This window comes from Palaemon carinicauda, chromosome 20 (assembly GCF_036898095.1).
Source record: "Palaemon carinicauda isolate YSFRI2023 chromosome 20, ASM3689809v2, whole genome shotgun sequence".
NCBI lineage: Eukaryota > Metazoa > Arthropoda > Malacostraca > Decapoda > Palaemonidae > Palaemon > Palaemon carinicauda.
Window position 1 is genome coordinate 43,825,071 of NC_090744.1, and position 12,389 is coordinate 43,837,459.

At 46.1% G+C, this 12,389-nt stretch overlaps 1 protein-coding gene across 1 annotated transcript in view; it reads left to right on the top strand.

Annotated features, from left to right (window-relative positions):
- The window catches only part of Nsun5 (Nop2/Sun-like domain containing protein 5), a 214,367-nt gene that overhangs the window by 30,979 nt on the left and 170,999 nt on the right, over positions 1-12,389 (top strand). The window lies entirely within an intron of this gene.

A 12,389-nucleotide genomic window follows, 5' to 3' on the forward strand; every position in this document is an offset into this window, starting at 1 on the left:
CTGCACCTAACTCTGCGTAGAACAGTGAGTTACTTGGGACTCTAACTCTTCGGGTGCCTATGTTGACCCTCGAGCGATTCATAGTGATGTCTAAAAACACTTAGTGCTTTTATAACTGTTCTTATCCCAGGTGAAATGTCATAGTGTCACACAAGTGCCGCATGCCTTGAGCATGATGTGTTATTTAAAGACTTGCGTTCCTCGAGAACGAGTACCTACTAATATCCTGAAATTCCTTTTCAGATTCAAGAGCAAGCCTTTATTTCTATGTACATTATTATTACTGTAAATGAACTTTACTTTTGCTGTAAATTATTTAATTTCTGCATTGTGAAATAAAATTTCTATTTTATTACTTATGCGTCTCTTTCAGCTCCTACTTACTATGAAATACATACCTGTCATAGTTTTATTATTCCTCCTTTCTTATGGTTATGAAGAATTTAAGATGTTTAATCCTAAATTATATTCACCCTGACTAAGTAAGGTTCCTACACGAATACTTACTTCTGATAACCAAGAGATGAACTCTATACACAGTGCCCAACCACCACTGGTCTAATTTCAGAATGTTCCTATACAAATACCAAACATTCCGCTTCATCTCTAAGTTCTTCAAGTTCTTCTCTCAGGATGAATAGCCCTTCAATACCACTTTGACGTCGGCATAGCCCATGGGAACTTCACTGCCAAGGGGGGCAGGATACTTCGTTCCTATGGTTCTTTATCTAAGATTACTTTGCTGTTTTGTCAATGCCTAGGCACTTAATATTGGGGGAAAATCTACCACGATACATTGATTCTCTGGTACTCTTCCATCAGGACGCCATGGCTTGAGCCCAAAAAACGGATTTTGAGCGAAGCGAAAAATCTATTTTTGGGTGAGATAGCCATGGCGTCCTGATGGACCCTCCCTACTACTTCGTCCAGTTTTGTTCCCACCCTGTGCTACTGTGTCATGGTGATGGGCAGCAACTGGCTTCAGGATGAAGACGGGCGTGACGTCATTAGAGCAATGGCGTCCGTTTGTTTACGTCTCGAGTATCAGTAGTAACCACGAGTGAGATTAGCTGTGGAACGGCTCCCAGCTATTCTCAGTCCTTACACACCGAAGCATTAACTCTGTTCGGGGTGAAGATAGCTATGTGGCGCGTTCAGACATGCGCGTCCCCTGTTGTATTACGATGTCTTAAGGGGAAACCTTTGAGATACTCGCTCCAGAAGTTAGAATTCTGTGATAACCTGTGGTTAAATTCTCTGGGAATATCTTAGTAGTCTTATACCCAAGGAAGCTACCAAAAAGGAACCTTCCATCAGGACGCCATGGCTATCTCACCCAAAAATAGATTTTTCGCTTCGCTCAAAATCCGTTTTTTGCAACAAAGAATATTATTGGATGCAGTACTGTACTACGTACGTATACATACAAAAGATTCATGGAAAAGAAGCACATCCATTACAGTACACACCATTCTAATATGGTATGACTGCATCTGATTTGCGTTTCATGTTCGATTTAATTTTACTACGTACTGAATTATCGTATGATCACATTCTCTTTTCGTGTTTTATTTCTTTCTGTGCTGAATTATATATCATATGTAATGCAATGAACAATCAGTAAGAGCAGATATTACTAATTACAGTATTAATGGAATTACAGGTAACAAAATATCGTATTTGGTTGTCTTCAGATTTCGCTGTATTTTCGAATTTTCCGGAAAATCCGCGATATGTATATATATATGGGTTATGGGAAAACCCCGCGAAGTGGTGAATCCGCGATTGTCGAACCGCGAAGTAGCGAGGGTTCACTGTACAGCATTCTCAATCTGGACTCATGATGGACGGATGGACGCATCGTCGGGACTTGTTCTCGCATCAGGATAAAGAAATTTTTGTCTCTTCTTCGCGCTTTTCTGAACGCGCAACCAACACTTCCTCACTTCACGCTGTTGACATACAACATGCTGAACGCTTGCCGGACGCACGCGAACAAGATGTACCCTCACATGGGGTTCACGATGTTGATACTGTACATAAACGGGATGCTCTTTGCAACTGGATGATATCCTTCACGAGATTCCTTCAGGACAAGGTGAATTATTTTTGGAAGACAATAACCGACAGGAGGACGCGATTTTGTCTTCTAAACATTCAAATCAAGGAATCGATGTTCCCTTAGCTGATTTAGAAGACGAATCTCAGGATTCGCTACAGTCGGCAGATTTTAAAAAACTCGACAGTTTTATCATCTTTATATCCAGAAGATTTTACGCAACCGATGCCTCAAAGCCCTCCATCTCAATTTTTGAAGGGCAGACCTCATAAAACATCCTCCTTTAAGAAAATGGTTCTAGCATGATCAGTTAGGAGAGCATTTTCTACCCTCAAACAATAGACAGCCAAAAGAAAGGATCTAGGGAAGCCCGCTTTTTCCTTTCCTCCAACTCGTCTGGCCTCCAGATCTAGTGTGTGGTATTCGACTGGGGAAGTTCTTGGTTTGGGAGTTCCTGCCTCTTCCTAAGGAAACTTCTCCAGACTCATTGACTCCTCACGCAGGTCAGCCATAAGTAAGTAAAAAATAATGTGGTCTAATTCTGAAATGGACCATCTGCTGAAGGGGATATTTACATCAATAGAAGTCTTCAGCCTTATGGACTGGATTCTAGGAGCTCTCGCAGAGTTCACAGACCCTAAGAACGAGGCTCAAATGCATCTGATAGCCTGTCTGGATAAGGCTGTGAGGGATGGTCCCATTGAACTTTCCACCCTTTTCACGGCAGGAATTCTTAAAAAGAGGCCCACACTTTGTTCCTTCTTATCTGCAAGTTTGTCCTCTGTTCAGAAATGTGAACTTTTATTTGCTCCGTTAGTGAAGGATTTGTCGGCAACTCTGTCACAACAAGTTACTCAAGACCTGATCTTTAGAACTGCTAAAAAAGTTCTTCCAGTTAGTTTTTCATCAAGGAAACAAAAGGAGGCTCCTCCCACTCGTCAGCCCTTTCGTGGGAGAGCCCTTTCGAGGGGACCTCAAATAATTGCTACCGGAGGTCAAGCTCGCAGGTTCCCAAGACAGCAGAACAAATCAAGAAAGGGAGACATGCTGTCTCCAGACACTAGTGGGAGCCAGGCTCTCACACTTTTGGCGGAAGTGGAGCCAAAGGGGGCCGGACTCCTGGATGATCAAGGTCCTCAAAACCCCACTCAGGGAACAAGGCAGCAGCTCTTCAAGAGCAAGTGAACCTTATGCTGTCAAAATCAGCCATAGAAGTGGTAGAGGACACCTGCTTGGAGGGGTTTTACAACAGGGTTTTCCTAGTTCCGAAAAGCTCGAGGAGTTGGAGACCAGTTTTGGACGTCAGTCCTTTGAACAAGTTCATCAGCAAAGAAAAGTTTGCCATGGAAACTTCAGCGTCAGTCCTTGCAGGCACCAGACAGGGAGACTGGATGGTGTTATTGGATCTGCAGCACGCGTATTCCCATATTCCCATATCCTGATACACCCGGACCACAGTAAGTTTCTAAGGTTCGTATGCCTCAAGACCACTTATCAGTTCAAAGCACTCTGTTTTGGACTGGGCACGGCTCCCTACGGTTTTACCCTAGTAGTGGCCAACGTGGCTCGCTGGCTTCACTTAAAGGGTATAAGGATTTCTTTATATCTGGACGACTGGCTACTCAGAGCAGAATAGCAAGTAAAGTGTCTGGAGTCTCTCCGAATGACAATCACCTTAACTCAACAGTTAAGTCTGATGTTAAATCTTCCCAAATCTCAGCTAATACCCTCACAGAATATTATTTATTTGGGGATGAGGACTCACTCAGCAGTTTTTCGGGCTTTTCCAGCCCTGAAACATATTCTAGACTGCCTAAAAAAAGTACATCACTTCCTAGACTTACGATCATGCTCGGTGAGAGATTGGATGAGTCTCCTAGGCACCCTATCATCAATCGAACAGTTTGTATCACTGGGAAGACTTCATTTACATCTGCTGTTTCATCTGACAAAGTTTTGGACGAGAAATCAAAGTTTGGAAAAGTGGATGCCGATCCCTCTAATGATCAAGAATCACTTGGAATGGTGGGACAATATCAACAGGTTCCAGGAAGGACTCGATCTGTATCAAAAGAACCCCGACCTAGTGTTGTACTCCGACGCCTCAGACATGGGGTGGGGTGCAACACTCGGGAAGGCCAAAATATCGGGTCTGTGGTCAAAGTCACAGAAGAAATGGCACATAAATCTCAAAGAGCTAGTGGCCATTCACCTATCCCTCATTCATTTCCAGAAGGAAGTCCGAGGAAGAGTGGTTCAGATCAACGCAGACAACACCACTGCGTTGGCTTATATAAAAAGCAAGGAGGCACTCATTCGACCTCACTTTACGAGGTTGCGAGAGACCTACTCCTCTGGGTAGAAGCGAGAGACATAACCCTGATTACTCGCTTCACAGAGGGGGAGAAGAACGTCAGGGCGGATCTGCTCAGCAGAAAGAGACAAGTTCTAACCACAGAGTGGACCCTGCATCACGAGGTGTGCACCAACCTTTGGATGTTGTGGGGTTAACCCTCGATAGACCTCTTCGCCACACAATTGACAAAGAGGTTGCCAGTATTTTGCTCCCCAGTCCCAGACCAGGAAGCAGCCGCAGTGGACACTATTCTTCTGAATTGGGAGAACATAGACGTGTACGCTTTTCCTCCATTCAAAACCCTAGACAGAGTCCTTAAGAAATTCAGGGAATCACCCAACGTCCGCGTGACTCTGATAGCTCCATTTTGGCCCAAGAGACCTTGGTTTGCAGAGATAACTGAGTGGCTTGTAGATATCCCCAGAATATTACCCAATCGGAGAGATCTACTCAAACAGCCTCATTTGGAGAGATACCACCAAAATCTCCTCACTCTCAATCTGACTGCCTTTCGACTATCGAAAAGCTGGCAAGAGCGAAAGGTTCTTCAAGGGAGGCTGCACGAGCTATCGCCAGAGCTAGAAGGACATCCACTAGCAGAGTTTACCAATCCAAGTGGGACATATTTAGAGGATGGTGCAGGAATAACAAACTTTCCTTCACCAGTACCTCTATAGCCAATATAGCAGATTTTTTATTATATCTGCGTACTAAAGAGAAGCTAGCTGTGCTTACCATCAAGGGTTACCGCAGTATGCTTGCTTCCGTCTTCCGTCACCGTAACATTGACGTGTCAGGTGGTAAGGATCTTTCTGATCTTATTAGATCTTTCGAGATGACTAAGAGGAAGGACAATCCAACCCCCTCTTGGAACTTGGATGTAGTTCTGGCCTTTTTAACCTCTAGTATGTTTGAACCCTTGGACAAGGCATCCTGGAAGGATCTTACCAAAAAGACACTTTTCCTAGTTGCATTGGCTACAGCAAAAAGGGTAGGAGAGTTACAAGCCATCAGCAAGAAGGTGGGCTTTAATGGAGACAATGCTATTTGCTCCCTCTAGCTTGGTTTTCTTGCTAAAAATGAGAATCCTTCTCGACGTTGGCCTAGATCTTTTAACATCCCAGGGCTATCTCACTTAGTTGGGCGAGAGAAGGAGAGGCGCCTTTGTCCAGTAAGAGCTCTTAAATTCTATCTGCACGTGTCCAAATTTCTAAGAGGACAAACAGACAACCTCTGGTGTTCTGTTAAAAAGCCTCTTTACCATTATCTAAGAATGCTCTAGCTTTCTTCATCAAGGACTTGATAAGAGAAGCTCACCAGAATTGTGAAGAAAGGATTTTCCCAATTCTCAAGGTGAAACCGCATGAGGTTAAAGCTGTTGCAACCTCTATGGCCTACAAGCATAATAAATCTATGAAGTCTATTTTAGAGGCCACGTTTTGGCGAAGTAAATCAGTCTTCGCAGACTATTATCTTAAAGATGTACAAAGCCAGTATGAGGATTGCTGTTCCCTGGGTCCGTACGTTACCTCTGGCGTCGTAGTTGGAGGAGGGTCTACTGCCTCTACCCTATAATCTATTATTATACCCTTGACTTTTTTCTTTTATTTGTGTTCACAGGTTGTCTGTGAAGGTTATCGCAACCTTCCACAGTCTGGGATGCAGGTCAAGTTACTTTTTTTTATTATTATTATTATTATTTTTTAAATATTTAACTTAGCCGGTGAATATATAGCTGCAACTCTGTTGCTCGACAGACAACTCTACGGAAAAACTCGCCAGCGATCGCTACACAGGTTGCGGGTGTGCCCAACAGCGCCATCTGTCGACCAGATACCCAGCTCTCATGTAAACAAAGACTCAATTTTCTCTCTGTCGAGGTGTCGACAAGACGTACTTTACTCGCTGTTGCTAAACTGGAGTTTTTCACATCTAATTGGTGAAGTACTATATTCTAGTTTTGAGCTTTCGCTGTGCAGGGTTTTTCTTCACACAAATCCTTGAACTCTTTTTGATATCGGATTCTTTGTTGATGACTTTTTGATCGTTTTTTGGAATTTCCCTTGACCAATTCAAAATGGCTGACCCTTCACAAGTTCCCAAATTTAGGAAATGCAATGCTAGGGACTGTTCTAGGCGTCTTCCGAAGGCTTCTATCGACCCTCACACTGTTTGTTCCAATTGTCGGGATAAAACCTGTCAATTGGAAGATCGGTGTGAGGAGTGCGTTGGCCTTTCGGAATTCGATTTTATCGAATTTCAAAAGTACACACGTAGGTTAGAGAGAGATAGAGTTAGGAGAAGTTCTTCTCGTTCTATTGATGTATCCTCTCCTCATGCCCCACAACCTATTCCTTCCCCTGTAGTGATTGCTCCTAACCCCCCTCCTGGCACTCAGGAACCATCGATGGCTGACATGATGCGTGCCATCCAGGCTCTGGGTGAGAGAGTTGAGTCCCTTGCTAGTGACCGTAATCAGCTCATGGCGGATGTGAAGGAGCTTAAGTGCCAAAATGCAGTGGGAAGTGCTAAAGTGCCAAGTGATAGTGTTGTGGACAGTGTTGCGCTTGAGGGTTCGTCTGTTCGTGCCTGTCGTCCTCCTAGTCCGGGACCTCTTGCAAGCTCCCAAGTCCAGGGGAGAAGCAATGTCGTACGACGCATGGGTTCGAGAGGCTTTAATCAGCGAACAGACGTTCCCTCCGTGGTATCGGGCGTATCTACCCAAGATCGCTCCTACCTACCTAAGACGAGAGAGCCCATTTATACCTCGTCTTCTGAAGGTGTTTCTCGCAAGAAACTTTGGACCAAGGTCTCGCGACCGTTAAAACGTAAATCGGTCCCTTCAGCACAAGTCCAACGGCCCGGTTGTAGCCACTGGGTCAGTTCGGACTCGTTGCCGTCATCCGATGACTGCTCACCGCCTAAGAGAGGCAAAGCGGTACCGCTTCAGACAGTAACACCGTCTGTCGCCGCACCTGCTCCCGTAGACCCTAAGTGGTCTCTACTGCAAGACATGCAGTCTAAACTCACGTCTCTGATGCAGGACTTTCGTGCGGAGAAGGTTGCTGCCGTACCAGCTAGTGCAGTACCTAGCCTACAACCCTCCAAGCGATCGGTTGTGCGTCCTGTGGACGCTGAGGTAACCTTCTCACGCACACCAGTTGAGAGAGTTCCTCCACCCATGCGTTCCAGTGTGATCTGCCAGCCGCATGTTGACGTTAAGCGACGCACGGAGGTTGCCGTTGACGTTCTGGATGTTCAACAACCGTCAGAGTTGCCTTGTTTTGACGCGGTGCGTCAACCTCCGCAACCCAGTGTGGTTTCCACTGCGCAACCCAATCAGTCTAGACAGTCTGGGGTAGACGCTGTGCGTCCCCGCGCTACCATGGTTGTTGCCAGCTCACAGACTGGGCAGCAGTTCCATGACGTTGCGTCCGGCTCAGTCACGCATGCACCAGTGCGACCGGACTCAACGAACCAGCCGTTACCCACTCCGTTGCCGTTTCCTCATCAGTTGTCGGATGAGGAACTTTCTAATGATGATGTTGCTGCACATATAGATGAACCACAATCAGAATTGGACGAGCCTAAGTCTACTCAACCCTCTTTGGACTTTAGAAAAGTTTTGGCCATTTTCAAAGAGCTGTTTCCTGACCAGTTTGTTTCTGTGGCTCCTCGGTCTCCGCCTTCAGAGTTTGTTTTAGGCATGCCGTCTACCACTCCTGCCTTTACTAGACTCGTCCTCGCACGCTCGTCCAAGAGAGCTTTGCGGGTGATAGGAGACTGGTTGCAGTCCAAGAAGAGTTTAGGGAAGACAGCTTTTGCTTTTCCCCCTGCTAGACTCTCTTCTAGATCGAGCGTCTGGTATGCCACGGGAGAAGTTCTCGGCTTGGGAGTTCCTGTCTCTGCCCAGGGCGACTTCTCAAGTCTTGTAGACTCTCCCCGCTGCCTTGCCATGAGACGCTCAAAGATTTGTTGGTCATCATCGGACCTGGACCACCTTTTGAAAGGAATCTTTAGGGCCTTTGAAGTTTTTAACTTCTTAGACTGGTGTCTAGGAGCCCTAAGCAGGAAGATCTCTTCGACAGATAAAGAGACTTCCTTGCTCATTATGTCCTGCATGGACAAGGCCGTCCGTGATGGGTCTAATGAGCTTGCTGCATCATTTGTGTCCGGAGTCCTTAAAAAGCGAGAATCTCTCTGCTCATTCCTTTCTGCTGGAGTTACAACGTGCCAGAGATCTGAGCTTCTCTTTGCTCCTCTTTCCAAGTGCCTTTTTCCAGAAGTCCTGATTAAGGAAATAGCCGCTTCGTTAGTGCAGAAGGACACTCACGATCTTGTTGCGTCCTCAGCTCGCAAAGCTCCCCCTTTGCGTACCTTGTCAGCTAGACCAAGGATGGACACTCCAGCGTCTCGATTTATTCCGCCCTTTCGTGGCAGAGCCTCCAGCAGAGGAGGTGCTCGTGCCGAAGGGAAGCGAGGGAAGAAGAAAGGATCCAAGTCCTATAAGGGCAGAGTCTGACTGCCCGCATCTTCAGTCTCTCTCCCAGGTACAGAGAGGAAGACAAGAGACGAGCCTTGAAACGGGAAGTGTCTCTTTTGCTAGAGAAGGGAGTGGTGGTCAAAGTCTCGGACCTTCAATCTCCGGGATTCTACAACCGCCTCTTCTTGGTTTCAAAGAAGACAGGAGGGTGGAGGCCGGTGCTAGACGTCAGTGCTCTGAATGTCTTTGTCAAAAAGCAGACGTTCTCCATGGAGACCACAAAGTCAGTCTTAGCAGCGGTCAGAAGGGAAGACTGGATGGTCTCGTTAGACCTAAGGGACGCCTACTTCCACGTCCCCATCCACCCGGACTCCCAACCTTTTCTGAGATTCGTTTTCGAAAAGGTGGTCTACCAGTTTCGGGCCCTGTGCTTTGGCCTAAGCACAGCTCCTCTCGTGTTTACGAGGCTGATGAGGAATGTAGCCAAATTCCTCCATTTATCGGACATCCGAGCCTCCCTTTATTTGGACGACTGGCTTCTCAGAGCCTCTTCCAGTCGTCGCTGTCTGAAGGATCTAAAGTGGACTCTAGATCTGACCAAGGAATTGGGTCTCCTTGTCAATATGGAAAAGTCGCAACTGGTCCCATCCCAAACTATTGTGTATTTAGGGATGGAGATTCACAGTCTAGCTTTTCGGGCTTTTCCGTCGGCCCCCAGAATAAGCCAAGCCCAGTTATGCATCCAGAACATGCTGAAGAAGGAACACTGCTCAGTCAGGCGGTGGATGAGTCTGGTAGGGACGCTATCATCCCTGGAACAATTTGTGTCATTAGGAAGACTACACCTCCGTCCTCTTCAATACCATCTAGCTTTTCACTGGAAAAAGGACAAGACGCTAGAAGCGGTCTCGATCCCCATTTCCGAAAAGATGAAGTCTTGTCTGACTTGGTGGAAGGACAGTATCAACCTAAGAGAGGGTCTTCCCCTGGCTGTTCAGACTCCCAACCACGTTCTCTTCTCGGACGCATCGGACGTGGGCTGGGGCGCGACATTAGACGGTCGGGAATGTTCAGGACTGTGGAACTCGAGTCAAAGGATCATGCATATCAACTGCAAGGAGCTGCTGGCAGTACATCTGGCCTTGAAAAGCTTCAGGTTTCTCCTTCGAGGCAAAGTGGTGGAAGTGAACTCGGACAACACCACTGCCTTGGCGTACATCTCCAAGCAAGGAGGGACCCACTCAATGACGTTGTACGAGATCGCAAGGGACCTGCTCATCTGGTCAAAAGGTCAAGACATAACACTAGTAACGAGGTTCATCCAAGGCAACTTGAATGTCATGGCAGATTGTCTCAGTCGGAAAGGGCAAGTAATTCCAACAGAATGGACCCTCCACAAGGATGTATGCAAGAGACTTTGGGCCACTTGGGGCCAACCAACCATAGATCTCTTTGCAACCTCGCTGACCAAGAGGCTCCCAATATATTGCTCACCAGTCCCAGACCCAGCAGCAATACATATAGATGCCTTTCTCCTAGATTGGTCACATCTAGATCTCTACGCATTCCCACCGTTCAAGATTGTCAACAAGGTACTGCAGAAGTTCGCCTCTCACGAAGGGACAAGGTTGACGCTAGTTGCCCCCCTCTGGCCCGCGAGAGAATGGTTCACCGAGGTACTTCGATGGCTAGTAGACGTTCCCAGAAGTCTTCCTCTAAGGGTGGACCTTCTACGTCAGCCACACGTAAAGAAGGTACACCAAAGCCTCCTCGCTCTTCGTCTGACTGCCTTCAGACTATCGAAAGACTCTCGAGAGCTAGAGGCTTTTCGAAGGAGGCAGCCAGTGCGATTGCTAGAGCAAGGAGAGCATCCACCCTTAGAGTCTACCAATCGAAGTGGGAAGTCTTCCGAGACTGGTGCAAGTCAGTCTCTGTATCCTCGACCAGTACCTCTGTAGCTCAAATAGCTGACTTTCTCTTATACCTGAGAAAAGGACGATCCCTTTCAGCTCCCACTATCAAGGGCTACAGAAGCATGTTGACATCGGTCTTCCGGCATAGAGGCTTAGATCTTTCCAACAATAAAGATCTTCAGGACCTCCTTAAGTCTTTTGAGACCACTAAGGAGCGTCGTTTGATTACACCTGGTTGGAATTTAGACGTGGTACTAAGATTCCTCATGTCAGACAGGTTTGAGCCGCTACAATCAGCCTCCCTGAAAGATCTCACTTTAAAGACACTTTTCCTGGTATGCTTAGCCACAGCTAAAAGAGTCAGTGAGATTCATGCCTTCAGCAAGAACATCGGATTTTCGTCAGAAAAAGCTACATGTTCGCTACAACTTGGTTTTCTAGCCAAAAATGAGCTGCCTTCTCGACCTTGGCCTAAATCGTTCGATATTCCCAGCTTATCGAAGATTGTAGGCAATGAACTAGAAAGAGTCTTATGCCCTGTGAGAGCTCTTAAGTTCTATTTAAAGCGCACTAAACCTTTACGAGGCCAATCTGAAGCTTTATGGTGTTCAGTTAAGAAACCATCTTTGCCTATGTCAAAGAATGCTTTATCCTACTTTATCAGACTGTTAATACGAGAAGCTCATTCACAGCTGAGTGAGGAAGACCAAGCATTGCTTAAGGTGAGGACGCACGAAGTTAGAGCTGTCGCAACTTCCGTGGCCTTTAAGCAAAATAGATCTCTGCGAAGTATAATGGACGCAACCTATTGGAGAAGCAAGTCAGTGTTTGCGTCTTTTTATCTAAAGGATGTCCAGTCTCTTTACGAGGACTGCTACACACTGGGACCATTCGTAGCAGCGAGTGCAGTAGTGGGTGAGGGCTCAACCACTACAATTCCCTAATTCCATACCCTTTTAATCTTTCTCTTGAAATGTTTTTATTGTTGTTTTTTGGGTTGTCCGGAAGGCTAAGAAGCCTTTCGCATCCTGGTTGATTTGGCGGGTGGTCAAAGTCATTTCTTGAGAGCGCCTAGATTAGGGGTTTGATGAGGTCCTGTTGTATGGGTTGCAACCCTTGATACTTCAGCTCCTAGGGGTCGATCAGCATCCTAAGAGGATCGCGAGGCTCCGTAAGGAAGACGTACTTAAAAGGCAGAGTAATTGTTCAAGTTGACTTCCTTACCAGGTACCTATTTATTTTGTTTTTGTTATTTTGATAACTTCTAAAATGAAATAAAAAACTCTTAGCTCATAAAAGTGTAAACATATATTACTGGTCTCTACCCACCATCCTGGGTGTGAATCAGCTATATATTCACCGGCTAAGTTAAATATTTAAAAATGATATTTTGATTATAAAATAAATTTTTGAATATACTTACCCGGTGAATATAAATTAAATGACCCTCCCTTCCTCCCCAATAGAGACGCAGTGGGACGAGGAGAAAATTGAGTCTTTGTTTACGTGAGAGCTGGGTATCTGGTCGACAGATGGCGCTGTTGGGCACACCCGCAACCTGTGTAGCGATCGCTGGCG